Source organism: Tasmannia lanceolata, unplaced genomic scaffold, assembly GCF_043159265.1.
Source record: "Tasmannia lanceolata isolate RefF3 unplaced genomic scaffold, GAP_Taslan_0.1 ptg000019l, whole genome shotgun sequence".
In the NCBI taxonomy this organism is placed as follows: domain Eukaryota; kingdom Viridiplantae; phylum Streptophyta; class Magnoliopsida; order Canellales; family Winteraceae; genus Tasmannia; species Tasmannia lanceolata.
Window position 1 is genome coordinate 10,787,368 of NW_027518696.1, and position 6,349 is coordinate 10,793,716.

Consider the following 6,349-nt stretch of genomic DNA (forward strand, 5'->3'; position numbering starts at 1 on the left):
CTGGATCATCCACATGAATGGAGAGCTCTACCAAGGAACTCTCGAAAGAAGAATGCCTCTCACAGCATGAGTGGCGATACAAAGGTGAGATACCTCTCGATTCGGGGACTAGCCCAGATTCGAGGCGTACCTTAAACAAAGAAGAGTCGCCATCCAAGGAAGTGGGCCAAGGATCCCATACTATGCTCTGTTGCAATGGATAACCAGAGATATAAAAGAAGGTTCGTGCCTGGTTACGAATTCGAAAGGTCTAAAGAGCACCTCATCCGCCCAAGTGCAAACACCTGGTCTCTTATGTCATTTATTTAATAATTTTGAAGAGTTTTGGGCGGAAGTCATATGAAATGGGAACGAATATCTCCGAGAAGACGTCTATCTAATCATGCATGTCTCGGAGATGAATAATAAGCACACATAAAAGAAATGAAAGAAGTGTTGCCTAATAATAGCTAGGTTATGAGTGTTATACCTAATTGGTGTCTAAGTTCTGGTGTGCAAACACATGCATACTACAGCTAAAGGTATAGGATCTGTACATGAAAGTAGGAAAACACAGCAAAACACACAACACAATTCAATTCTAAACATAACTTGATAAAATGAATCCTAAAACTTTAATGCATTGACTCGGACCAAGATGGCAGTCCATCCCAGCTGCTCTACGTATCCCGGCCTCGGGAAGAATCGGAGTCAACGTAGTTCGATGCCCTATTCTAAACTACTATGCCTAACAATCTAGAACTGCTATCCTAGACTCGATTCCACTAGACTCGACTGATTTTTAAAGCTTTTTTGTACAATTGCTTAAGTTCATGTGAGTTGTAATTTTTAGGACTCTATATGCCCTAACTAATGCAAGTTGGTTAGCCTTAAGCTAATGCAGGTGGGCCCTACATCTTATGTGTAACTAGGCTGTGCATCCTAAAGAAAACCATGGGCTGACTATATGCTTCCGAACCTAGCCATCGGTTCAACTAAATGTCTAACCGATCAACTTGAGGCCTCCTAACTCTAGGGACACTCACACGACGGGACACATCATATCAATACAAATCAAGACAGACTCCTAATTCTAAAACACCCTAAACAGCTAGGACATACTCCTAACTCTAGAGGAAGATCTTTTTTTTTAAAGGTTTTGAAGAATTTTTGTATTCTTGGAAAGTTTGAAATGCTTGTTTTTTAAGGTTTGGCTGGACCTGGGATGTGGATCCCAAGCTGCACTACGTACCCTATGGAAAGGGATCAAGCCAACGTAGTTCGGAAAAAGATTTCCTAACTACTCCTAGGGACTCAAGATTTTTGAGATTTTTGGTTTTTCAGATGTTTTTGATGTTTTTGACACGAGAGGACAGAATCCTATCATCATAAGGGGAGGACCGACTCCTGATATCCCGCAAAGGTTGGACAACATCATATGCTTTGCGGGAGGAATGAACAGAATAACAACTCTGCAAGGGTTGGACAGCATCCTATACCTTGCAGGAGCGGATAGAAAAACACAGATTTGATGAGGGGTTGGATAGAATCCTAACCCCTATGATGATAGGACTGACTCCTGAAACTGAAGGACTGACTCTCTAGCTAAGGACAGACTCATATACGAAAAGATTGACTCCTAGTGCACAACCCTAAGAGGGGAGTGCCAATGAGACTAGGCTAGTCTCCTAAAAGAAGAGGAGATAAGAAGGTTGCTAGTGAGACTAGGCAAGTCTCCTAAACACGGAGATGGGCTCCATTGCCCTTGCAATAATAAGAAGGGTAATTTTTAACAGACCAAGTCGGTCCTTAACCTAAAGGAGGTGTTCTATTTGAGACTTGGATAGTCTCCTGTGTATGACTCGCTAATGAGACAAAGCTTGTCTCCAAAGGATTTGATTATGTTTTCGTGAGACATAGCTTGTCTCCCTAAAAGGGTTTGACAAGTAAAGCAAAAGAAGCAAAGCCTGACTCTCCAAAAGGATGATGACCACTAGGATAAATGAGACACGGCCTGTCTCCTAAAAAGGGCTCTAGATAGCTCTTTCATTGCCCTTGCAATGAATGGGCTTCTAAAATTCAAGGTTCTTGTCCAAAAGACTAGGCTAAATGATACCCAAATAACCCTTTAAATGATGACAATTAAAGTAAACTAATGAACCAAACCAAAACTTAAACCTGCATTGAACAAGGTTACACAAAGTAAGTATATAATTGAACAGGATCAATGGTTCATAAATGTTCCCGAGAGGTTCAAAAGAAAAAGGACACTAAATGACTGGGTCATCCTTTAATTACCCAAACCTGTATGATTATAACTGCTGCACAAAACCTACTTTAACTTACAATACTAAATAACCATTGAAAATGTAATGATTCAAAAAGAAAACTAGTTAGACATTCTCATGCTAATTACGAAAAACCAGGAACTGTTATTAATATTATTATGTACTTATCTATGAGAATATTTATTATGAATGAGACAGACATATATATAGACTATTAAAACTGATGAGTACCTAATGATATAACAATTGTCTTCAAACTGAAACAATATTAATATTAATAGACTAAAATCTCCTTTATGCAAGATACTAAAATATAACAAAGGTCTGAAGATATGCGACTCAAAATGAAGAGATCATGATATCAATACTCAGAATATTATAAAGGACCAATTTGAAATGTGATGCACATGAGATGTATACATTCGAGAAGAAAAATCCTGATATAAAGAGCCTATAAACATCAAAGCTAGTCACTAATATATTCAGATAAATATATAATACCCATCTCAATACTGTTCATTTAAATGTTATTATAAAGAAACCCCAAACAGAAAGATACTTGATTTTGGAAAGAGAGAATAAGAGTCAAATTCTGAAATAAGAATAAACATGACATGATACAAAGTCTCCTATCATGTAAAAAGAATTGGAATTTAAGTATTCACTACAAATACATAGGCTGAACCAATAGTGAATAAGTTTGAGATTGTATGACATGACTCAGATGACATAACCAGCAGAATGAATGATAACCTTAACGATTTACTAGCCTGTAAATGATATATAATCAGGGTAATGAAGATGTGTGTAGTATACAGGTAGCATAATACTATATCCCGGTTAACAAATTCTTTTTTTTTATGTTAAAGGCAAGCACATATGTACTCTATTTTGCTACTTACATTCATTTACTCCATTTTGCTAACAGTTAACATAATAAACCATTACCAATTCCGAACACTACTAAGAGAAAAATAATTAAAACATGAGAGAAATAGACTAACTATTCATGCAATTTTAGACCTTTGGAGTAAAAATACTATCATTATTTATGTCATTAAGATTCTCAAAAGAAATTAAAATGAATGAAGAAAATGGCAGAGATAATCATAATTTATGCATACAATATCAATATTCGCTAGAATGAGTCATAATTATAGCCACTACCCTGTTTCGATATTCATACCAACCCATCCATGTTACTGATCATCCATAGAACTCATTTCAACTCTATGCCCCTTTACATTAACCCTTGATTATGCAATTATAACATATAGCATCAAATATCCTTAGCCTAAAAAGATCAATTTTAATGACTCATCCATTCAATTCTCAACTCATAGCTGCAAAAAAGTTTACAATCAGGGAAAAATTATAGTCCTCTCCAATTCTCCAACCATGAAAACATGCATATACAAAAGCAATACCGATAATGTTACACTGAAGTTTTTCCATGGTCCAAATGGAGCTTATACTTGCCTTCCCAAACCTCATTAAAAAAAAAAAAAATTCAAACTGAACATCACGTATGGATCTAACGCTTCAACATTTTCCAAAAACCAAAAAAAAAAAAAGGCTTGTCAAAGATAAAAGTGAAAGAAGGGCTGCTCATGTCAAAGTAGAAAGGGTTGCCACTATCCAGGTATAAAGGCTGTCATTATCAAGGTGATATGAGGGCTGGAGAATTTTCAATGCATGTTAAAGATATGTACAGTTGTTTGGAGTATTGAAATGCAGGCCCGATCAAAAAAGGAAGAATTAGGAATGAGTTTAAAATGTTAAGGACAAAATGGAAATCTAATAATGACTAAAATAAAAAATGAAATAAAAAATGAAATGTAAATCAATAAGCATTGTACAATCTAAAAAGGGGGAGAGTAAATCAGGTAAAGCTATAGATATATTGAGAATGAACGGACCAAGAACCAACAGATGGGAGAACAAATACACTTCCAAACAGCAGAACATATGTCTACGACTTAGTAAAATTTATCAGGTTCAACTCTCATCAGGTGCTTTAATGGCAAGTACTTTACCACATACATTCAAAGCTTTGTTCACAAAACAATTCACGGATAACTAAGGTATCATGGCATTGAGTTTAAAGAAGAAAATTAAATCAAAGGTCCATATCTCTTAATAATAAATTCAAAACTCAATTTCTCAAAAGCATTTGCTTATCCACTCTAATTAATTTATAAAGAACTGAAAAAAAAAGAAAAGAAAAAAACCAACAGAGATATCATGAGAACAGTGATGTATCTTATCCTATCACTAAGCCTGATGATGAGAATATTAGATCATATGAAGTCCAACGACCATAGGAACAAAACCTGATCCTTGCACATTTCTGATATCACTGAAGCATGTGAAACAAAAATTACCAAATTTATACACAGACATTATTATAATTATTTCACTGCTTTGATCGACTATTTTATATTTAATCCTTATTATTCCATGTTTTGACCACTCACTTCCCTTTAACACTAACTTTTTCAATTAGTCACCAATTAGTAAAAATAGTTGAGCAAGGTTTTCCTTAGATCTGATATTCAAAGGACTTAGTCTCCATTAATAACACAAATTCACAAAGGACACCTAACACCAATTGAATTCCTTCATGAAAATGACCAAATGATGCCCAGGCCTTGTAAGATTTTTTTTTTAGAAAACAACATATTCCATCTGAAATTATTCAATCATACACAAATATACAACCAGTGCTTATTTTCATGGCTAAAATTTAGAAGATATTAGGAAGAAAACATTTCAAAATAATTATACATTTGGGAATGAGAAAACGGTTCCTACACACATGTGTAGATAAGTTATCTACACACTAGCTTAAAATAGAGTGGGGGGCACATTATTTGGGTGATCCAAACCATTCATTTTTAAGGCCCTCACATAGATAGGGTGTCCACAAAAAATCAGATCCATAGGATCATCCTAACCATTCGAACTGTGGAGGCAAAAATTGGACTAATTTGTGAAGGTTTAAAGACATCCATTTTACCTCCACAAATCGTAGGGTTGGGATGATCTTATGGATCTAATTTTTTGTAGACACCCTATCTATGTGAGAGCCTTTAAAATGGATGGCTTGGATCACCCAAACAATATGGGCCCCACTGTATTTTAAGCTAGTGTGTAGAGAACTCTCTACACATATGTGTAGGAACCGTTCTCTCTTTGGGAATATCTAACCATATAAATTTTTTTTTTTAAAAAAGAAAAAATATTAGGCTTATTTCTAATTATCAGGCTACTTTATTTATAATATACGCCTAAACAAAATAACATCTACCTAAATTATAGCCACAGAAACATTACTAAGCTTATAAACATTAAAAATTAAAGACAAGGTGTAATTTTGCAATTTTCAGGTTGACAATACAAGTATCAGAACATAAAATATAAAAATAAAAGTGAACACCTTTAGTTAATATATATACTCCAACCGATTTCATCTCTTAATCCTTATCATAGCCACAATCAATAAAAAAAAATTTTCTTATGATATACTCAAATAAAACATGATAATAACTTTAAACCTAAACTAATTTTTAGAAAACTCAGAATCAAAAGATACAATAGAACATGGAAATTTGAAGAAACACATCTTTTACATAATGATTCTAAGATTAAAATATAAAGAAACAAAAATCTAAATATTTCACATCTAGAACCTTGCATGAACAGAACTAAAATTAAAACATAAATACACTAACTCAGCCATTGTATAATCAAAACAAAAATTTTAAAATCACTACAAGATCAAGAAAAACAGAGCAACATCTTTTAATTAATGTATTCAACTTACCTTTCTTGTTGAGATGAAAACCTCAAAACAACAACAATAGAAGTTGATCGAAGCGATTTACCCTCAGCGAAGCTCCTTTGCTAACAAAAATTCCTCAGATTCCTCTTTGAAACACAGATTTAAGGTATCATTTTAAAGGCTCAAAGTAGATCTAACAGTAATGAGGTGGAGGATAAGTAATTTCCGAGATTCATATGAAGATTGAGAAGTTAGGGTTAGGAATTAGGAAAATTAGAGATCTGATGCTTAAAAGGAT